The sequence below is a fragment of the Bubalus bubalis genome, chromosome 3 (genome assembly GCF_019923935.1).
Source record: "Bubalus bubalis isolate 160015118507 breed Murrah chromosome 3, NDDB_SH_1, whole genome shotgun sequence".
NCBI classification, from domain to species: domain Eukaryota; kingdom Metazoa; phylum Chordata; class Mammalia; order Artiodactyla; family Bovidae; genus Bubalus; species Bubalus bubalis.
In genome coordinates this window covers 147,915,302-147,939,613 of record NC_059159.1, presented here as the reverse complement: position 1 = coordinate 147,939,613, position 24,312 = coordinate 147,915,302, and the positions used below count along the sequence as shown (strand labels likewise).

General features: G+C 40.1%; 1 long non-coding RNA gene across 1 annotated transcript; it reads left to right on the top strand.

Moving 5' to 3' along the window:
• Positions 1–23,034, top strand: LOC123332433. Its single transcript, XR_006549222.1, has 3 exons — positions 1–79; positions 22,811–22,882; positions 22,978–23,034. It is a non-coding gene; the product is annotated as an uncharacterized LOC123332433 (long non-coding RNA).
• The last annotated feature ends 1,278 nt before the right edge of the window (positions 23,035–24,312 follow it).

Genomic DNA, 24,312 nt, shown 5'->3' with positions numbered 1-24,312 from the left:
GCTTTACTAGAAGCTCATCTATTATTTCTTGCTGATGTTGAAGTTTATAAAATGGACCTTTGAGTCTTCGGAAGAGCTAGTAAGTAGGTATGAATGAGGGGATCAGATGAGTGTAAGAAAAAAGCAGCACTATGGATGTTGCTTCTGAAAAGTGGAAAGATGAATTTTTAGTGTTAATGAGCACAAGGGAGTGAGAAAGAGCCTTAAAAAGATTCATTCAGATATAAATGCTATTAGTTAACAGCAAAAACTTATGAATAAGCTATTAAACACCTGCACACTGGCTATTTAACATGATCATCTAGAAAATAAAAGATCAGTTATAAAATTTATTTCAGGATATGTGAGTTAAGAATAATAAAAAATGCTTAGAAATTAATTTTATTGAAATTCTCAATAAATGACTAGATATAATTTTATATAGTTAGAAGTTTGAGGGTTTTCTTTGCCCTCATAAATCTCTTTAGGATATTTTTAATTAAAACATACTTAGTGGTTGATTAGTCTAAATAATTATGCTCTGATGAAAACCACTGACAGATGCTTTCTCCATTGGCAATCCTGTGGTGTATAGAGGTCCCTCTTGGAATTCTCTGTATAGTTCAACCCTCAATTATGGTGGAAACATTATCTATGAAAATTGTTAATTCTCTATGCCAAACATTCCACTATCATGAGGATTTAAGAGCTTAATTGTTTTAGAAAGTGAAATGTGAGACATTTTCCTTATTTCTTCATCAATATGCAAATAGCCCATTAAACATAATTAGATCAAAGCTTGGGTCAGTAAAGAGCCAGATGTGTGCTACATGAATTTTGGGCAATTAGGTCACATGGGCTAAATTACCTCTTCTGAAAGCTTTTAATACCTTTAATAGCGCTTCAACTGTAGACTCCACATTTGTCTTCTGTACATGGGGAAAGCACTAGTGGCTAGGAACCTTTCAGTCTTAACTTTTACCCAAGTGGAAGTGAAAATGTAGACCTCAGTAATTCCTTAAACAAAGAGTGTTACTTACTGTGTGCAAGACCCTGCCTTAGAGTCTTAAGCTCCTTCAGTAACTTACCATCTAGCTCTTATTAACGTTTGCCCTGATTCCTGCCAGTGATATCATGGTCTACTTAAAATGATAAAAATCTTGCAATTCATATACATATAACCACATTCCACAGATTAACATGTCAAGTGTACAGTCATCAGCTGGATTTCTCCCTTTTCTTTTTAAAATAGTTCAAACTTGCAGGAAAGAGAAATAATTGTCAGGAATGTCTATAAATTCTCCTTCCAAAGTCACTAGTTGTTAATATTTTGCCACATTTACTTTTTCTCTCTCACTTTTCTGTACACACACACACACACATGCACACACTTCTGTTAAACCATTTGAAAATAAGCTACAGCTATTAGCTGCACTTCAACATTATTGTGCTTTAACATTAATGATCTTCATTAGGTTTTTTAAAAATTCAGAGTGCCATTAAAGATCATGCATTCCATTTGGTTATTATGACTCTTTAGTCAATTTCAGTTTAAGACAAGCCCTCTACTTTTATTTGCTTTTCATGACTTTGGCATTTTTGAAGAGCCTAGGCCACTCTATAAGAGTCTAGTCTTATAGAATATCCCACTATCTGGATTTGTAAATTGTTTCTCTTGATTGGTTTTGAGTTTAACTTCTTTAACAAGAAAACACTCGGTGTACGTAGTGTGCTTCCTTTTACATCATTGGTTGTCCAGTGATGGATGATGCTGACTTTGATCTCTTCTTGAAGGTGATCCTTTTATTTTTTGTAATTAATTAATAACCTGTGTAGTCATGCTTTGAGGTTGGGTTCCTCACATTTCTTCACCTGATTACTTTGGGATTCATTGTTAAGCCTTGCCTAAATAGTCATTAACTTGATAGTAGCAAAATTGAATTTTTGAATTCCTTCCACCTTTATTATAATAATATTATTCTAAGTTGAACAGTTTCTTCCCATTTTAAAGATATTGCTAAGGACTTTTTGATCAATGTATTATAACCCTTTTAAAAAAAATGTCCAAGTAAGGTCAGTGTAAATCCCTTTAAGTGAACACTTGTGTCCTTTTCATATGTCCCCACCAGTTTGTTTAAGAACTTGCTTTCTGGTATAGTAAGGTGCTCCTAGCTTACCTTGTATTTGTATCCTATGGTTAGACATCGAAGTTTCTTTCATCATTAGCTACTACCAGTCATGGCACAATGAATAACTTTGTGCATGAACTAATTTGTAGCTATGGTAAGGTACCTGAAAAGAAGACACCACTGTATCCTCTACTCTGTTCTCATGACATTTCAGACATCAGATACCAAGTAATTTTTCCCATACCAAGTAATTCTTGTCATAATCTATGTGTGGGCTGGAAAAGAATTTCCACGTACAAGGCAGAATGAAAGAGAATAAAGTTTATTAGAGTAGGGGAAAGAAGGGTTGCTGCCACTATAGCAGGCCAGGTTACTGACAGGGAGAGCCAAACTTGAACATGGGTCCTTGGTTTGTTTTTATAGCCAGGGGACAAGAAGTACGCTAGGGGCCTTGTGAGTCATTTGCTGATTGGGTGAGGTATTGGGCTGGAGAAGCATAAGCAAACACCTTTTCCTTAAATGGGGTAGGAGGGGAGACAGGCTATACTATTCAGGAGGGTCCAAAAATTTCTCAATGGTTACAATATGTGGGGGAAGGGCAATGAGTCTTTTTTTTTTTTTTTTTTTCTGTTCTTGCATTCCAAGACCCTTCTTATTCACCTTGTTTTTTCGTCCTTGGGGCACCACAGTTCTCCAATTCTGGGAAGATACCAACTGGGTGTCCTACAATTTAACTCAAATCTGACAAGATCTACATGGAGATTGTGTCAGTTTCCACAAGTTAAGGCTCAGTCAGTCTCATGAGGCTTCATATCTTCAGATGAAAATAACAAATCCAGGTGGCCACTTGTGCTTTTGACAGACTGACTATAAGTTCAAGGTTTCCACAACTGTCTTCTCAATTCAATAATTTTCTAGAATATTTCACAGGACTCAGGAAAACAGTTTGCTTGCTAGATTAGCAGTTTATTATTAAAAGACACAACTCAGAAAGAGATGCATAGAGTAAGGTATAAGATGAGGGATACAGACCTATGGTGCCCTCTCCAGGCGTGTCACCCCCCACCCCAGCACCTCCATATGGTCACTAATCTGGAAACTCTCCAAATCCTTTGGGTCATAGAAAAAGCAAGAGAATTCCAGAAAATCATCTACTTCTGCTTCACTGAATATGCTAAAGCATTTGACTGAGTGGATCATTCATAACAAACTGTGGACATTTCTTAAAGAGATGGAAATACCAGACCACCATATTTGCCTCCTGAGAAGCCTGTATGAAGGTCAAGAAGCAACAGTTAGAACTGGACATGGAACAACAAACTGGTTCCAAATGGGGAAAGAAGTGCATTAAGGCTGTATATTGTCATCCTGTTTATTTAACTTATATGTAGAGTACTTCATGTAAAATGTTGGGCTGGATGAATCACAAGCTAGAATCAAGATTGCTGGGAGAAATATCAATAATCTCAGATATGCAGATGACACCACTCTTATGGCTGAAAGTGAAGAAAAACTAAACAGCCTCTTGACGAAAGTGAAAGAGGAGAGTGAATAAGTTGGCTTAAAACTCAACATTCAAAAAACTAAGATCATGGCATCTGGTCCCATCACTTCAGAGCAAATAGAAGGGGAAACAATGGAAACAGTGACAGACTTTATTTTCTTGGGCTCCAAAATCACTGTGGATGGTGACTGCAGTCATGAAATTAAAAGACACTTGCTCCTTGGAAGGAAAGCTATGACCTACTTAGACAGCATATTAAAAAGCAGAGACATTACTTTGTCAACAAAGGTCTAGTCAAAGCTATGGTTTTTCCAGTAGTCATGTATGGATATGAAGGTTATACTATAAAGAAGGCTGAGCGCCAAAGAATTGATGCTTTTGAACTGTGGTGTTGGAGAAGACTCATGAGAGTCCCTTGGACTGCAAGGAGATCAAATCAGTCAACTCTAAAGGAAATCAATCTTGAATATTCATTGGAAGGACTGATTCTAAAGAAGAAGCTCCAATACTTTGGCCACCTGATGTGAAGGGCTGACTCACTGGAAAAGACCTTGAGGCTGGGAAAGATAGAAGGCAGGAGGAGAAGGGTTCCACAGAGGACAAGATGGTTGGATGGCATCACCAACTCAATGGACATGAGTTTGAGCAAGCTCCGGGAGATGGTGAAGGACAGGGAAGCCTGGTGTGCTGCAGTCCTTTGCACTACAAAGAGTCAGACATGACTGAGCAACTGAACAACAACCACCGAATCCTTTCATTTAGGATTTGCTATGAAGGCTTCGTTACACAGGCACAATTTATTAAATCATTGAGCCTGGTGATGAATTCAGCCTCCTGCCACTCTCTGAAAAAGGAAATGGCAACCCACTCCAGTATTCTTGCCTGGAGAATCCTGTGGGCAGAGGAGCCTAGTAGGCTGCTGTCCATGAGTCGAACATGACTGAAGTGCCTTAGGATGCATGCATGCATTGGAGAAGGAAATGGCAGCCCATTCCAGTATTCTTGCCTGGAGAATCCCAGGGATGGGGGAGCCTGGTGGGCTGCCGTCTATGGGGTCGCACAGAGTCAGACACGACTGAAGCAACTTAGCAGCAGCAGCAGCAGCCACTCTGCTGAAGGTTCCAATTCTTTAATCAAAAGGTTGATTTCTCTGGCAACTAACTCCCCCATCTTTAAGTGCTTTCCAAAATCCACTTCATTAATATATACTTGGGTGTGGTCAAAAGAGGCTTGTTATAAATAACAAAAGATGCTCCTTCCACCTCTATTTCTCCAGAGCTGTCTCCAGGGCTTGGAGCAAAAACCAAGTAGGAAATTACAAGGACTTTATAAGATTTGTGCTAGGAACTGTTGATGAAGATATACATATATTTCTTATTTTGTCACAGTATCACAAGGGAAAACATTTTTCTAGAAGAGTTGTAACATTTTATACACGTATTAGCAATATATAGGAGTGCCAGCTTGATAATTTTATAATCACATTTTGAAATACATTTCTCCTTTAAAGCAGTCAGTATTCTGCCACTCCAGTTTTACTTTCAGTCCTTTCATCACAATCTTAAATTGTTTTATTCTTAGCAAATCTTTGTCATGTGTGATTTTATTTGAGGATATTTTTATCCCAACTTCTATTTTATTTTACTTACTATAAAAATAATAGGAGTGACATCAGCAAGTTGGCAACATGAGAATTCTCTACCATTCCCCCCGCTGCTGCCCAGCCCCTCGCCACTCTGTTGCCATAGAATATCAGTTTTGGCAGTTGCCTACAGATGAGAATGCCTATGTGGACACCTGAGAGCCTGACGCAGAAGTTCCAACATACAATTTGAGGTCGGGGGGCGCCCAAGAATATACACATTGAAAAACGTAACAGGACCATTTTCACTTTGCCTGCATCACTTCTCCCACAAGGTTGAATGGCTCAGTGCTTGGAGAGACACTTTACAGTTTCTCCTATTGGGGAAAGTGAGAGTGTAGAGTGCCTGGTTTCCCCAGCTGTGTGGGATGCTACCTAGAGGACCCACTTCTTTATTGTTTCATTCAGAATACTGAGGTATTCTTTATGGTTGAGAGTTTAGGAAAGGTTGGGAGCACAGCAACCGGGGCTCAGAATTCATCAAAGGGACACTAATACCCACTTTGTGATTCATCTTACTGACTTTTGTCTGGTTCATTGCACATACTGCTGTGAATGGTGATAGCTAGCCCCTGTAGGTAGCTAGTAGGCAAGAGTAGAAACTTCTATTGACTCTTCAGGATGGGGAGAAGTCTCACAATCACAGCATTTCAAGGCACCACCCCAGGAAAAACATTTGAGAGGCTCTTAGCACCCATCCTGGCTTTCTGAGGTTAAGAGAAGCATATAATTAAAATTCCCCAGGAGGGAGCAAGAACTGTAGAGTGGGTGTAGCCACAGAAAAGATCTGAGAAAGCCTCAGGATCCCTAGCCAGACTGATAGATGAAGGTATCTTTCTTATAAAGTCAGTTAGCAAAGACTGGAAGAGGTGATTTGCTGCTTCACGTGCAAAGATAGCAAAGAAAGGCCTCAAGAAACACCAAAAGCAAGGAAACATGACACTAGCAAATAATTGACCCTAAAGAAATAGAGATCTACAAATGGTCTGACAAAAAATTCAAAATAACTTTACAGAGGCTCAGTGAGCTATAAGAGAATAGAGACATGGTACAGTGAAATCAGGGAAACAACACATGAATAAAATGAGAAGTTCAATCTAGAGATAGAAATCATAAGTAAGAACCAAACAGAAATTTTGAAGCTGAGTAATATAATGAAAAAAAAATTTACATGCAGTAGAGTATCAAGAGATTTGTTCAAGCAGAAGAGTCTTTGAACTCAAAATACATTATTTGAAATTGTTCATAAGAGGAAAAAAAAAGAATGAAAAAGAGTTAAAGAGTTAAGCACCTACATGAATTAAAGGATACTACTAAAAGAAACAATATTTGCATTATGGGAGTGATAGGAGGAGAAGAGGGACAGAAAGACGCAGAAAGCTTATTTAAAGAAATAATGACTGAAACCTTCCCAAATCTGGGGAGTGATACAGATACTCAGATACATCAAGTTCATAGGTCATGCAGATTCAACTCAAAGAACTTCGTCAAAATACATTACAATAAAACTTTCAAGGATAAAAAAAGATAAAAATCTGAAAACAGCAAAAGAAAAGAAGCATTATATACAAAGGAATCCCCATAAGAATATCAGCAGATTTCTCATGAGAAATCTTTCTGGGATAAAGTGGGAGAATACATTCTAACTGCTCAAGTTAAAAACTGCCAACCAAGAATACTTAATACAGCAAAGCTGTCCTTTAGAAATAAAGGAGAAATAGACTTTCCCAGAAAAACAAAATCTTAGGGAGATCACACCACCAGATATGGCTTAGTAGAAATGCTAAATTGAGTTCTTTAAGCTGAAATAAAAGCATGCTAATGAATAATATAAAAACTTTTGAAAGTATACAACTGACAAAGGTAAATATATTGTCAAATTCAAAATATTCTGATATTGTAATGCTAGTGTGTCAATTACTTATAACTTTAGTGTAAATGTTAAAATACAAAAGTATTAAAATAACTATAACTATAATTATTTGGTAACAGATATAAAATATGAAAGGATGTAAGTTGTAAAGGGGGGGAGGAATAAAGTACAGAGTATTTGTAAGCAATTAAAGTTTAATTGCTATCAGCTTAAATAGACTGTTATGACTATAACATATTTTACATAAGCCTCATGGTAACCATAAGGCAAAGACCTATAGAAAATACACAAAAGATAAAAAAGATCAAAGCATACCACTTTAGAAGGTAATCAAATCACACAGAACAAAAGCAAGAGAGGAAGAAAGGAACTATGCAACAGCCAGAAAACAGTTAACATGTTGTCAACAGAAAGTTCTTATCTATAAAAATTACTTTAAATGTAAAAGGATTAAATTCTCCAATGAAAAGACATAGAGTGGCTGAATGGATTAAAAAATACAAGACCCAACAATATGCTGCCTGGAGAGATTCATTCAGCTTTAGGGACATACACACACATATACATATACATATACACATACACAAAGAAAAGGGATGGAAAAAGACATTCCATGTAAATAGCAACCAAAAAAAAAAGCAGGGGAAGCGACGCTTATATTACTATGCTCCCAGATAGCGCTAGTGGTAAAGAATCCACCTGCCAATGAAGGAGACATAAGAGATGCGCGTACGATCCCTGGGTCAGGAAGATGCCCTGGAGGAGGGCATGGCAACCCACTTCAGTATTCTTGCCTGGAGAATCCCATGGACAAGGAGCTTGGAAGGCTACAGTTCATAGGGTCACACAGAGTCAAGTGTTACTTCACATAACTAAGGTAACTTAGCATGCATGCTAAGTCTACTTATATTAGACTAAACAGATTGCAACAAGAGATTAAAAGGTCATTATATGATGACAAAGGGTCAATTCATCAAAAGATTTAATGTTAGCAAATATTTATGCACACAACATAGGAGCATTCAACTATATAAAGTAAATATTAACAGATCTGAAGGGAGAAATAGATAGCAATAAAGTAATGGTGGGGGAATTCAGTACCTCACTTTCAACATTGGATAGATCATCCAGACAGAAAATCAGTAAGGAAATAATGGACCTGGCTACATTTTAACTAAATGAACCTCACAGACATATGCAAAACATTCCATCCAACAGCAGCACAATATTCATTCTTCTAAAGCACAGAAGGAACATTCTCCAGCATAAATCATATGTCAGGTCACAAAATAAATTTTAAAAATTTAAGAAGGTTGAGATCTTTCCAAGAAATTTTTTCTGACCACAATTGTATGACTCTAGCAATCTCTAGTAGAAGGAAAGCTGAAAAATTCACAGATGTTTGAAAATTAAACAACACACTCCTGAACAATCAGTGGCTCAAAGAAGAAATCAAAAGGGAAAATTTTAAAATAAGATGAAAGACAATGTACAGAATGGGAGAAAATATTTGCAAACTATATACAGTAAGTCCCCTTCATACAAATGAGATCCATTCTGAGAATGCATTTGTAAGTCCAATTTGTTTGTAAATCCAACAAAGTTAGCCTGGGTACCAAACTAACACAACCAGCTACATAGTGCTGTACTGTAAAAGGTTTACAATATTTTTCACATAAACAGTACATTAAAAAACACACCCAAAAAAGAAAACATTTTTAATCTTACAATGCAATACCCTAAAAAGTACAGTAGTACAGTACAATGGCTGGAATACAGAGGCTAGCATCCGGTGAACAGGCAAGAAGAGTCACTGACTGGAGGAGGGAGAGGAGGTGGCGGATGGTAGAGCTGAAGGATCTTCAGCAATAGGAGATGGAGAGCAAGCTGCAGTTTCATTCACAGTTGATGTTGCTGGCACAGATTCTGTTTCCTTGCTAGATTCAAGCCTATTTCAGTTCAGTTCAGTCGCTCAGTCATGTCTGACTCTTTGCGACCCAATGAACACGCCAGGCCTCCCTGTCCATCACCAACTCCCAGAGTTTACCCAAACTCATGTGCATTGAGTTGGTGATGCCAAAAAAATGATTCAGTGATGTCTGGGTAGGATGTCTTTATTTATTTTTTTCTTGTCATGATGACATGACATCACTGAACTGGGTTCTGAATGGCTGCTGCAATCTTCATGTACTGTTCCACACTCAGGTCCAAATAAACAAAACCCCCTTGCCATTATCTGCTCCTTGAGTCTCTTGGGTTTTTCTGTTACTTCTTCTTCCTCTTGTCTCTCTTCATCCTTTCTCTGGGCCTCCAATATCATCAGGTCTTCATTAGTAAGTTCCACGTTTGCCTCTTGAAAGTTCTCTACCTAATGATTTTTACATGGGGACTTAGTGTAAAAGATAAGGGGTTAATTTCTAAAATATATAAGGAGCTCAAACAACTCAAGAGCAAAAACCCTCAAAATTATTCAGTTAAAACTGGGCAAAGCTTCTGAATAGACATATTTTCAAAGAAGACATACAAATGGCTAGCGGGTTCATGAAAAGATCTTCAATTATCAGGCAAATGTAGGTCAAAACCACAATGAGGTATTGCTTCACATTTGTTAGGATGGCTTTTATCAAAAAACAAGAGATTACAAGTGCTGGTGAGGATGTTGAGAGAAAAGAGAAGGATGGTTCATTTCTGGTGGCAATGAAAAACAGTATGGAGATACTTCAAAATTTAAAAATAGAGCTACCATATGATTCAGCTTCCCCAATAGCTCAGTTGGTAAAGAATCTGCCTGCAATGCTGGAGACCCTGGTTTGGTTCCTGGGTTGGTAAGATCCCCTTGAGAAGGGAAAGGCTACACACTCCAGTATTCTGTTGGAGAATTCCATGGACTATATAGTCCAAGGGGTCGCAAAGAGTTGGACACAAGTGAGCGAATTTCACTTTTACCATATGATTCAACAGTCCCACTTCTTTATACATCCTAAAGAAATGAAAACAGTATCTCAAGGAGATATCTGCACTCCTGTGTTCTTTGCAGCATTATTCACTATAAGGAAACAATCTAAGTGTCTACTGATGGATGAATGGATAAAGAAAATGTAGTACATATATACAGTGGAATATAATTCAACCATGAGAAAGAAGAAGGATATCCTGACTTTTGCAACAATACAGATGAAACTGGAAGGCATTATGAAATAGTGAAGTAAACCAGAAAGAGAAAGGCAAATAGAATATAGTATCATCTGTGTGTGGAACCTAAAAAAATAAAGATTAAACTCAGAGAAACTGAGTAGTATAGTGGTATAGTATAGTATAGTATAGTGGTTTCCAGGAATGCGAGTTGGGAAATAGGAAGCGGTTGTTCAAAGAGGACATGCTTTCAGTTATAAGATGAATAAGTTCTGGGCATGTAAAGAGATGGGAATACCAGACCACCTGACCTGCCTCTTGAGAAAGCCATATGCAGGTCAGGAAGCAACAGTTAGAACTGGACATGGAACAACAGACTGGTTCCAAATAGGAAAAGAAGTACATCAAGGCTGTATATTGTCACCCTGCTTATTTAACTTCTATGCAGAGTACATCATGAGAAACGCTGGACTGCAAGAAGCAAAAGCTGGAATCAAGATTGCTGGGAGAAATATCAATAACCTCAGATATGCAGAAGACACCACCCATATGGCAGAAAGTGAAGAAGAACTAAAGAGGCTCTTGATGAAAGTGAAAGAGGAGAGTGAAAAAGTTGGCTTAAAGCTCAATATTCAGAAAATGAAGATCATGGCATCCGGTCCCATCACTTTATGGCAAGTAGATGGGGAAACAATGGAAACAGTGTCAGACTTTATTTTTCTGGGCTCCAAAATCACTGGAGATGGTGACTGCAGCCATGAAATTAAAAGACGCTTACTCCTTGAAAGGAAAGTTATGACTAACCTGCTGCTGCTGCTAAATCGCTTCAGTCGTATCCAACTCTGTGCGACCCCATAGACGGCAGCCCACCAGGCTCCCTGTCCCTGGGATTCTCCAGGCAAGAACACTGGAGTGGGTTGCCATTTCCTTCTCCAATGCATGAAAGTGAAAAGTGAAAGTGAAGTTGCTCAGTCATATCCGACTCCTAGCGACCCCATGGACTGCAGCCTACCAGGCCCCTCCGTCCATGGGATTTTCCAGGCAAGAGTACTGGAGTGGGTTGCCGTTGCCTTCCTAGACAGCATATTAAAAAGCAGAGACATTACTTTGTCGACAAAGGTCCGTCTAGTCAAGGCTATGGTTTTTCCTGTAGTCATGTATGGACATGAGAGTTGGACTATAAAGAAAGCCGAGAGCCGAAGAATTGATGCTTTTGAACTGTGGTGTTGGAGAAGACTCTTGAGAGTCCCTTGGACTGCAAGGAGATTCAACCGGTCCATCCTAAAGGAGATCAGTCCTGTGTGTTCATCGGAAGGACTGATGTTGAAGCTAAAACTCCAATATTTTGGCCACCTGATGGGAAGAGCTGACTCATTTGAAAAGACCCTGATGCTGGGAAAGATTGAGGGCAGGAGGAAAAGGGGAGAACAGAGGATGAGATGGTTAGATAGATGGCATCACCAACTCAATGGACATGAATTTGGGTAACTCTGGGAGTTGGTGATGGACAGGGAGGCCGGGTGTGCTGCGGTTCATGGGGTCGCAAAGAGTGAGACATGACTGAGTGACTGAACTGACTGAACTGAATGGCACAGCGTGGTACCTATAGTTAATATTAGTAATACAATATTGTATTCTTGAAATTTGCTAAGAGAATACATCTTAAGTGTTATCACATTCACACAGACAAGACAACTGTGTAAGGTTGTAGATGTGTTAATAAACTTTATTGTGGTAAATATTTCACAATGGTTATGTATCATCACACACATGTTTAATAAACACAATTTTGTTTGTCAATTATATATCAACAAAGTTAGAAAAAAGTACGTGCTCAGCAGTTTGATTTTTTTAGAAACTTTCAAAAGTTAGGGCAAATAAAATTTTATTTTATAGTTTCTGGTCTTATGTTTAGATCTTTAATTCATTTTGAGTTTATTTTTGTGTATGGTGTTAGAAAGTGTTCTAGTTTCATTCTTTTACAAGTGGTTGACCAGTTTTCCCAGCACCACTTGTTAAAGAGATTGTCTTTTCTCCATTGTATATTCTTGCCTCCTTTGTCAAAGATAAGGTGTCCGTAGGTGTGTGGGTTTATCTCTGGGCTTTCTATTTTGTATAAAACTCTTAGAGGAGAACATAGGCAAAACACTCTCCAACGTACATCACAGCAGGATCCTCTACGACCCACCTCCCAGAATATTGGAAATAAAAGCAAAAATAAACAAATGGGATCCAATTAAAATTAAAAGCTTCTGCACAACAAAAGAAACTATAAGCAAGGTGAAAAGACAGCCTTCAGAATGGGAGAAAATAATAGCAAATGAAGCAACTGACAAACAACTAATCTCAAAAATATACAAGCAACTCCTGCAGCTCAATTCCAGAAAAATAAACTACCCAATCAAAAAATGGGCCAAAGAACTAAATAGATATTTCTCCAAAGAAGACATACAGATGGCTAACAAACACATGAAAAGATGCTCAACATCACTCATTATCAGAGAAATGCAAATCAAAACCACAATGAGGTACCATTTCACACCAGACAGAATGGCTGGGATCCAAAAGTCTACAAGCAATAATTGCTGGAGAGGGTGTGGAGAAAAGGGAACCCTCTTACACTGTTGGTGGGAATTGAAACTAGTACAGCCACTATGGAGAACAGTGTGGAGATTCCTTAAAAAACTGGAAATAGAACTGCCATACGACCCAGCAATCCCACTGCTGGGCATACAGACCAAGGAAACCAGAACTGAAAGAGACACGTGTACCCCAATGTTCATCACAGCACTGTTTATAATAGCCAGGACATGGAAGCAACCTAGATGTCCATCAGCAGATGAATGGATAAGAAAGCTGTGGTACATATACACAATGGAGTATTACTCAGCTATTAAAAAGAATACATTTGAATCAGTTCTAATGAGGTGGATGAAACTGGAGCCTATTATACAGAGTGAAGTAAGCCAGAAAGAAAAACACCAATACAGTATACTAACGCATTTATATGGAATTTAGAAAGATGATAACGACAACCCTGTATGTGAGACAGCAAAAGAGACACAGATGTATAGAACAGTCTTTTGGACTCTGTGGGAGAGGGAGAGGGAGATGATTTGGGAGAATGGCATTGGAACATGTATAATATCATATATGAAACGAATCTCCAGTCCAGGTTTGATGCAGTATACAGGAAGCTTGGGGCTGGTGCACTGGGATGACCCAGAGGGATGATATGGGGAGGGAGGTGGGAGGGGGATTCAGGGTGGGGAACACGTGTACAACCGTGGTGGATGCACGTTGATGTATGGCAAAAATCAATACAATATTGTAAAGAAAAAAAATTTTATTTTATACAGCATTTGCAAACCAAGTTAAATCATTTTGTTTTGTTATTGCAGTTCAAGAGACTGGCCACAAAATAAGATAAACTTCATATTTTTAAGTCCATTCCCAAATTGAAACTCTAAAACTATTTTCAGAAATTTCAGCATCATGTGAATAATATAAGGCCTTGCAAAGTAGTACTTTAAAAGATAACATGATTTCAACTCATCAGTATCATTATATCAATGTGTTTTCCTTTAGGAAATAATATTTCATAGTCACTCTGCTTTTTGTTTATTTCTGATAATACAAATCTACCCTAAGAATAAATAAAATAAAAAGTTTTATTTAAAAGAAACAAATTCAATTGCATGCTAATTAAAATATACTCAATGGCTAAAATGTTTCATTCTTGAGCTGTATGCAAAACAAGAAAATTCACACTAGACAGATACTAAGTTATGGGGTGGTGCTGTCAACTGTATTTAAGTATTGAGTTGTAAGACATATTTTCATACCATAATTAACAAACACTTTCAGTACATTTCAGATTAATGCTAACTTGGTGATTTAATTAAATGAACTAAAAACACTAGCTTAAACCAAATTATAAGTTAGGTTGAACACGTATAAAAGTATCAGCTGAGAAGCTGGTTCAGTTAACTAATGGATATAAAGGTTTTTAGGCAATGCCGTTTCCATTATTGGCAACCAGTAAACCTTTGTTATTATTGTGGGCAGCTTGAATATTTGCGGTCACTTTTTTAGTTTGCATCTGCAAATCCAGGACTTCGGTAGTGGCACCTTTGCTCTCATAGTCTGCCAGTAGATATCTCATGTATAACCCCAGGTAAATATCACCATGAATTTTCCAAACCTGCATAGATACATAAAGTAGAAGGGCAATATATAATCCAGCTTCTTATACTGAACAAACACACACAAATAAAACTACATGAACAAACACACACAAATAAAACTACATATTATTACATAGCTTTATTGATACTGAGTGCCTACTGTAGTCATTAACTGAGTTTCAGTCTTTTATATAAAATCCTAAACAATTTCACATAGAACTTACTTGTTTAGTCACTAAGTTGTGTCTGATTCTTTTGTTATGCCATGGACTACACCAGGCTCCTCTGTCCACGGGATTTCCCAGGCAAGAAGACGAGTGGGTTGTCATTTCCTTCTCCAGGGGATCTTCCCGACTAAGGATTGGACCCACATCTCTTGCATTGACAGGAGGATTCTTCTGTGAGCCATTGGGGAAGCCTAGAATCTACTTAATCTAATCTAATCTAGAAAGGAGGGTACCACCATTCCCTGGAATGGATGATGATGGTGGGTCTCAAGAGATTAAATAACATGATCAACAGAAAGAATGTATTGACCATGAATTTCCAACTGCTTTGTTGTTGCTGTTGTTACTAAGTTGTGGCAAACTCTTTGCAACTCCAAGGACTGCAGCATTCCAGACTTCTCTGTCCTTCACTATCCCTCAAAATTTGCTCAAACTCATGTCTATTGAGTCAGTGAAACTATCTAATCATTTCATCTTCTGCCACCCCTTCTCCATTTGCCTTCAATCGTTCCCAGCATCAGGGTCTTTCCTGATAAGTTTGCTCTTTGCATCAGGTGGCCAAAGTATTCAGCTTCAGCATCAGTCCTTCCAGTGAATATTCAGGATTGATTTCCTTTAGGATTGATTGGTTGGATCTCCTTGCAGACCAAGGGACTCTCAAGTGTCTTCTTCAGTGCCACAATTCGAGAGCATCAATTCTTCGGCACTCAGCCATCTTTACGGTCCAACTCTCACATCTGTACACGACTAATGAAAAAACCATAGCTTTGACTAGACGGACCTTTGCAGGCAAAGTGATGTCTCTGCTTTTTAGGTTGGTCACAGCTTTTCTTCCAAGGAGCAAGTGTCTTTAAATTTTGTGGCTGCAGTCACCGTCCACAGCGATTTTGGAGCCCAAGAAAATAAAATCTATCAATGCTTCTACTTCTTCCCCTTTTATTTGCCATGAAGTGATGGGACCAGATGCCATGATCTTAGTTTTTTGAATGTTGAGTTTTAAGCCAGCTTTTTTCACTGGCTTCTTTCACCCTCATCAAGAGACTCTTTAGTTCCTCTTTTTATTGCTTAGCAACATTAAATATAATTAAATATATTTTATAATATAAATAATTGCTTATTAACATTAAATATAATACAGTTATACTGTCTAGGTAAAAGCAGATCTTTACTCAAAAATCTCAAAGTATACCTCACTTGACTTTGATTTTCCTTACTGCAAGTCTCTGCATGATGGTAGCATCATCTCTCTTGCTTCAGTTGCCTGAGGTGGGGGTGCCAACCCACCTTTGATTCCTTCCATGCCCACTGCTGTGATGACAAGACTGCCTTCCACACAGGCTGGAAAGGACAAGGAGCTCTTCCAGCTTCCTTTAAGCTAGCATCGGGATGTTAAGCAATCCTGGCTAATAGGAAGTCTGCTGGGAGACAAAGAAGGAAAAAGTTTGTATGTGACAACAACAATCATTTGTGTGAGGATGTGACACTTGCCATCAGAAACAGAGAAGCCCTCACTAAGCATGATAGGAAGGAAGCTGCAGTAAGTCTGGTTCTTGTTGGAATCTCAGGTTGTTGCACCAACCTGGGAATGTCCACTATCGACTTCTTGATGTACAAGACAGTTATGACCCTGGTTTTTAAAGAGTTTTTACTCAAAGTAAAGTGTGGCCCATGGGCCAGCAATATCACCATTACCTGAAGCTTGTTAGAAATTCAGGATCTGGGGTCCATGAATTTTAACCAGATGGTACATTTTAACCAGATGCCCTGGTGAGCAAATGCAAGTGTGAATGTCTTCTCTTGGCTTAAACATGGCTAAGGATTCTGTTACTTGCAACTTGAAGCATCTAACTGACTCAGATGTGGTTCAGCAGTCTGCGGGCACTGCCTGCGCTGTGCAGCTCCACATGGCACATTGTTAGGATAGTCTGCCCTTTACATTCTCAGAAGCTCCTTCAAACTAACTGTATGATGCTCTCTGAACTGCTTTCTTCAGATGAAAGAACTTTTCATCAGTACGAGTCATATGCATCAGAAGGCTGAGAGGTTTGCAGGAAAGTCCGATGTGGCCTCAAACTAAGCATGAGGTTTCTCCAGGGCTGATCATGCTGATTCATTATGACTCCATACACTGTTTCACTTTCCTTCTCTCTCTTTTTTTCTTTTCTTTCCTTTTCTGTATCGTCTTCCATTCCACTCTCTTAGATTCCCCTATTACTTTAAGAGGTACATTTTAATAGACCATCAAAGAGAAAAAGAACTGTCTTAGAATGATTATGATAGTAAGTTGGCAGAGTAATAGGAACAGAGAAACTGGGATACTGCTTTTTTCCCATTTTAGTTCTCCTTTAGTACACTTTAAAGAAATTGAATAGGCATGTCTTAATGCATAACATCATAACGTTTGTGTATGTAAGCAATGGAAAATGCTTTTAATAGATTATAGGTTTAAATAAGCAACATCTAGTATAACCTAATTATTGGCAAAGGCAATGGCACCCCACTCCAGTACTCTTGCCTGGAAAATCCCATGGACGGAGGAGCCTGGTAGGCTGCAGTCCATGGGGTCACTAAGTCAGACATGACTGAGCGACTTCCCTTTCACTTTTCACTTTCATGCATTGGAGAAGGAAATGGCAACCCACTCCAGTGTTCTTGCCTGGAGAATCCCAGGGACAGGGGAACCTGGTGGGCTGCCATCTATGGGGTCGCACAGAGTCGGACACGACTGAAGCAACTTAGCAGCAGCAGCAGCAGCAGCAACCAAAAACTGGGAAATGTAGAGAAAGTCAAGATGTTTTCCCAGTTCCCAGAACATAATTTTGTATCATGGGAATTATTTTGACAGTTTTAGCAAATGGGAGCTTTTTTCCGTCTAGTTTCTGGACATGAAATTGGACCTTTAGGGCCTTACACAAGTGATTATTAATCTTTCCAGATTTCCACTTTTTAAAAAAGTCCATAAAGTAGTTATGCAGAACACAATACTATAACTGAACACAGTCTGAAGACAGATGACTAATTTCCTAAACTATTTCTGGATTTTCCCTTTTACTCCTTGTAGCCTCAAACAGCTCCAACAGAAAATTTTACCGTGAAGTCCTCTCCCCTCCCCTGCCAGCCCCCTCTTCCCTTGAGAGGTAGAAAGTGAAAGGTTAATAATGAAATACTTAAAAAATGATTCCACTGGGCCCTGCCTGCTATTCACTAGCAAGGAATGTGGTTGTGCTTATACAGCCGAGGTTAGTCTAAAAGAATTTTCATAAACCACCAATTGCATTACATCAATGCATCATTTAAATCCCATGGTGATTTTCCTAAACATAACTAGCTCACTGACTTCAAACATACTATCTCTTCTTGTCATTGCAAAAAATTCCCTAAATGTTTATACTCTTGCAAGTCGGTACTAAAATGGCCAGTTAGCTAATGTGGAATACTAAGGAAAAAAGTATTGTATAACCTGAGATGGAAAATATAGCTATCAAGTTAAACTGTCAGAATATCATGCCTCCCCTAAAATGTGATATGAAGCTTTCCACTAACTGCTTTGTCTCTGTATGTTTCTCTCCTTTCTTTGGGAGAGAAAGGACAGAGGCTGGCAATGACAGGTAAACTCCAGGGGGATTCAGAGAACCCTATTTCTCTTTCTAAAACATCAGGTAACAAAAATGTTCTCCACCCACAGCCCTGGCTTCTCTCCTGAGCTCCAGATGCAAACATTCAGCTGCTTCCAGAGCATCCCCATTGGGTTGTTCTTACACCTCAGGATGACCCAGCTCTGCCCTGGGCTACAGGTCACCTCCCAGAACCCCTGAGGACCTCCCTGCTTGGCAGCCCGTTATTCCCTTAGCACAGGCCTCGGGGCGGGGCACATGTGGAGCCACAGTCTGCCCATCACGGTAGAGTGCTCTGTGCCCCAACTCTCACCACAGAGGCTGAACAAATGGCCTTCTGAGGGGAGAGAAAGGGAGTAATGAGACAGAATTATGATGTGCCTGGGGCAAGCAGTTAAAACTGAGCACTACAGGGAACTCTACTCAGTGTTCTGTGGTGACTTAAATGGGAAGGAAATCCAAAAAAGAGGGGATATATACACACATATATATAGCTGATGTATGTGTATAGCTGATTCACTTTGCTCTACAGTAGAAACTAATACAGCATTGTAAAACAACTATACTCCTATCAAGAAAAGAAAGACTAATTCTATAAGGACTTCTGAGTATCCAAGAGAAAAGTAAAAAACCCCTGCACTTCTCCCAAGATGTCTTGTGGGCACAGCCCAGAGCCTCCCAGCTGCCCACTTTGAGCTGCAACAGGGTGACTTCCAGCCCCCTAGGGAAGCCCACCCAGGTTGCTCTAGCTGTCACTCTTTCTCCAGTGCCCTTCTAGGGCCCTTTGCTCCAGTCATTCTATTTGTTATCTCTCCAAAAGCCTCAAGTTGTTTCACCCTCCCTGTCTTCACACTTATTTTTCCTGGACGTTCTTCATCTTGCACCCACTCTAACTGGCTTCTTCTAAACCCCTCCGGTTCTTGTCTCAAGGATCCCCTTACCTGAAACCTCAGCTGAGTTAGAGGTCTGTCAGCATCAGCGTGGATGCCACTCTCCCACGCCTCCCTGTATCTCTGGACTCATCTCCTGCTCTCGTGCAAATCCTCTAACTCGGAAGCTTTGCCTTCTCAGCCCTTGGCCCAGAATTTGGTACATAATATGTCATCAATATTTTTTGGAAGGATGAATGCTGTAAAGAATAGTATGCTTATGCCCGAGACTGGGATCAATGCTCCACTTTGCTACTTGCACATGTGTGTGTTTGTGAGATAGCTTCATTTCCTAGACCTCAGTTCTCTTGTCCACAAACTGGGGGTGATAATATATTCCCTTTCTTATTCTGGTGAGGATCAGTGTCAAAATGGGAGGCCATGGCACACTCAGAAGTCTTATTCAAATGTAAGCTTCTAAAGGGCTTCCTGGGTGGCTCTAGTGGTAAAACATCTCCCTGCCTGCAGGAGACACAGGAGACCAGGGTTCGATCCCTGGGTCAGGAAGATGCCCTGGAGAAGGGCACGTGAACCCACTCCAGGATTTTTGCCTGGAGAATCCCATGCACAGAGGAACCTCTCGGGCTACAGTTCACGGGTCACAAAGAGTTGGACATGACTGAGCATCTGAGCAGAGCAAGGGTTTAAAAAGGGAAAAGAGAAACTAACAAGCAGGACAGTCCAAAGTTACCCAGCTCATACAGAGTGCCTGGCACTGTTCATTCAATCCTTGTAAACATCTCAAAACAGAGGCTAAGTCATTTGCCTTGTTGCTGTTGTTCAGTCATTAAGTCGTGTCTGACTTTGCAATCTCATGGACTGCAGCACAACAGCCTTCCCTGTCCTTCACTATCTCCCAGGGTTTGGTCAAATTCAAGTAATTTGCCTAGGCGCATAGAATTAAGAAGTGGTGGAGACAGAATTTGAACCCAGGCAGTTTGGTTCCAAAACATACATGCTTAAAAGCCCACTGATAATAATAATGATAAAAGCTAGCACTGAATGCATGTTTTCTATTACTATATGCCAAACTCCATGATGAGTATTTTACAAATATTCTGTCCTATACTCTCAGCCCTACTATATGGTATGAACAGATGGAAAAATGGGGAAAGTGGGGTTGAGTCACTCGACCAAGCTGCTGTCCAGACTCAAGCGTCTCATCCACAGAGCCCATGTTCTTAACACAACAGAGAGGACCAATGACCATGGCACCCAGGCATGAGGATCCACGGAGGAAGCTGAGTCAAGGGTCAAGGATGATACTGACTGTGATGCCGTTTTGACCCTAAACTCAGTGTTTGATGGTCTTCAAGCCTCTGCAGGAAAAGGAGGATGTGAAACAAGTGTTAGAGGATTGTTGGGAAATAAGCGGGCTAGCAAGTTCCTCTTGAATTTAGAAGAGCCTGAGGCAGGCAGAGCCAAGAAAGGTCAAGTTCAGATCCTGCCTGAGTTCTGCCAGACTTGCCGTGTAAACGGGGTCTCTGGGAGTGTCTCCCCTCTGTAAACAGCCCATTGTTCTAGTTTTCTTTTCATTGGGTTAACATTCTAGTGTGTGCAGCTGGATGTTCATGACAGAGTCAGGTTATGCACTTTTGGTGGGAACACAATGAAGTAAAATGCTGTGTTTTTCTCCATGTACCACATCAAGAGGCACCTGAAGTCAGTTTGTTCCAATATTGCTGATACTGACTTAGATCACCAAGTGAAGGTGGGGTCAGCCAGATTCTCCTGCAGTAAAGTTACTGTTTTCTCCTTTGTAATCAATAAGCATTCGGTGCAGAAATGCATCAAAAAAATGTGCTTAGCCCATTTCCTCATCAAATTTTCACCCACTAGCATTGATAGATAGTTATCTGAATCCATTATTACTATGACCGTTGCCAAAAGGCGACTTTCTAATTAATTCATTCTTTAAACCCCAACTGAAGGACATTTTACAAGAAACTGGCTTGTACTCCTCAGAGCCATCAGTCTCATGAAAAACTGAGAAACGGGTCCAGATTAAAGGAGACAAGAGACACACCAACTAAACACTGTGTGTGACCCTGGGCCAGGATTCTTTGTTCCTTTTGCTCTAAAGGCCATCACTAGGACAATTGGTGAAATTTGAGTAAGGCAGAGAGATTCAGTAATATTATTATATCAATGTTAATTTTCTGATTTTGATCATTGTGCTTGTATATATAATAGAATGCCCTTGCTTTCAGGAAGGACACACTGAAGCATTTAGGAATAAAGGGGATTTTGGCTACAACATTCTCTCAAATAGTTCAGAAAAAAATAGTATGTGTCTATAGCAAATGATAAGACAAATATGGTAAAATGTTAACATTCAAAAAATCTGCATGCAGGGAAAATGGGAGTTGTTTGTACTATTCTTGCAACACTTTAGTGAAATGATTTCAATATGAAAAAGTTTTAAAAATATACATGAGTCTAAACTGAATGTGTGCTTGGCTCCATTTGACAAGAAATGGATGGAAGTTGAACCCTTATGGGGAAGGTGGTTGGGGTGATCTTGTCTCTGGGGACATAATGGAAGACAATCTACTCCATATCATTCTGACAGATGCAGGAATACTTGGTAAAAAGCCGCCTTGTTTCTGGAAGGGGAAGCATTGGGTTCAAATCAACAAATGCTGGATTTCTAGAAAACTATTAACCCGTAGCTTTTGCCTCCAAATTCCAGTTTCTGGGCATGACATTTGCTACTGTCACATTACTCCATTCTGTATCAGGTCTCCTGAAATAGATGATTATAGAGCTGGTGACTTCCATATGACTGAAGATTTCACATGGCAACAGCAGTAAAGGTCTTTAGCCACTAAGCTCAACAATAAAGGACAAATGCACCAAGTGACTAGACTTCACCAGCACATGAAAACCTCCTGCCCCCAGAGCCACCAGAACACCGGCTCTGAGCTCACACGCCGTGAGCTCGTTCAGCCTCCAAAGAGAAGAGGGAAGCGACCCCCAAAATAGACCTTTAAAATCCTCCGTCGTCTTTTGTGACAGCACAATTTGCTGTTTCATTTTAGTCTCTTATCAGGAAGGCTTCTGAATCAGTGCTCTATTTAAAGCACAAAGTCAAGATTTTTGCGGCCTCAGCCAAAGATGTTCATGTGATGAGATGCTAAGCCGGCTCACTGATTCAGACTCTGACAATTCCTCAAGTCCTTTTGGGTGAGTGGGAAAGGGTTCACCCATCATAGCTCTTTCTTGGCCTTCCCATCCCTTTCCCACCCTGTCCACTTAGCAATACACTAGAGGGGACGTAAAATTCAACATGTGCCAAGAAAATGGACACACTCCACATACAGTAATAACTCTACTATATTAATAGCCCAAAGTCAACTATCTCCCTAGGGCATCTTAGTTTCTCCCCTTGTGTCTATTTTTTCTTTCTTTTTTCTTCCTTTTCCCTGGCCTTCTTACAGAAGCAGAAGGGTCACTGACACTCAGGTAGCTAGTTATAGAACTTGTAATAGGGCTTTCCTCTGGTGATCCCTCTCAGTCACTGAGTTTCTTTAATGTGAGTGCTTTACATATGCCATCTCATTCAAATCTATATGGCAACTTATTTCATCTCAGGTTTTCAGATGAGAAAATTGAAATTCAAAGAGGATGAATGCTAACTCCAAAGATCCATGGCAAGTATGAGAGGTGAGTTTAAACTCAGTTCTATTTATCTAGAGAGTGCCAGTATTCCATTCTGCTATGTGTGCATGCGTATTAAGTCACGTCTGACTCTTTTCCAGCCTATGGACTATAGCCTGCCAGACTCCTCTGTCCATGGGATTCTCCAAGCAAGAAAATTAAAATGGGATGCCCTGCCCTCCTCCAGGGAATCTTCCTGACCCTGGAATGAACCCACAACTCTTACGTCTCCTGCATTGGCAGACGGGCTCTTTACCACTGGTGCCATCTGGGAAGGCCCCCATTCTGCTATAGCTGCATGGTAAGTAGAAAGATACCAAGCCTTCTTTCTCTATCTACTTGCTGAGGGCCCCAAATTCTTTTACCAAGTTGGCTTTCGTGCCTAGGTTGCATAAGAATTCATAACTGTTAGCACATTTCCACTTGCAGTTGCCTCTTTGGTAACCCCGTTCTGCAAGAAAGTGAATATATTCAAGATTTTCCTCAGGTTGGTCATTCCGATTTCTGCCCGATGTGTGATCTGGGACATTGCAGAATGCAAATCTGGGACACTGTCACCACCTACTCCCCGTGCTAGCGAGGTCAGCGACAGTAGCCAGTTGCTGTGTGTTCAGCTTTCTGCTCTAGTTACTAATTTGTTACTTGGCTTTTTGTGAATTGTGTGATATCTGGGCCTGTGAAAGATGTTTCCACTGCTCAGGGGACCAGACAGCCTGCTCTGAATGCAACTATCTCTTCATGGTAGGCTCATTGTATGTGTGGGTGTGTGCTCAGTCATGTCTGACCCTTTGCAACCCCATGGACTGTAGCCTGCCAGGCTTCTCTGTCTATGGAATTTTCCAGGCAAGAATACTTGGAGTGGGTTGCCATTTCCTACTCTGGCGGGTAGGGGGGTGCTGGGGGGGTGGTGATGGGGGGGTGAATCTTCTCGAACCAGGAATTGAACCTGCATCTCCTGCATTGCAGGTGGATTCTCTACTGCTAGCACCACGGTAGGATTGTTAGACAAGAGTATCCATAAAATAATGCTTCCAGCAAGTACCTAAGATGACATTTCCTATAGTGACCGAGTCAGTGCCCCATGGCATTCACCAAAATCATGCACCCTGGTGGGTTCTTACAGAAGCATCTGCGCCTCTCCATCTGAGGACCCTGTGTGTTTGACACCCGCACACAAGACTGGTCCAAAGTGACAAGGGGATGAAGATACCAAAAATGAACCACCAGGAGTTGGTAAATTAAGATTCTGGGTTCTTTAATCCAAGGAGAAATTCTGTACTTTCCTCCCACCTACAGATCAGTGTGACTGAGCCACCACTGTCTACAGCAATAAGTTCAACAGCACCCTGGACTGGCTTCCTTCTCTGTCTCAATTCCCCTGCCCGAATCTGTGCTTCCTGGGAGCAACACCTAGTACCTCCCTTGTACTCAGAGCC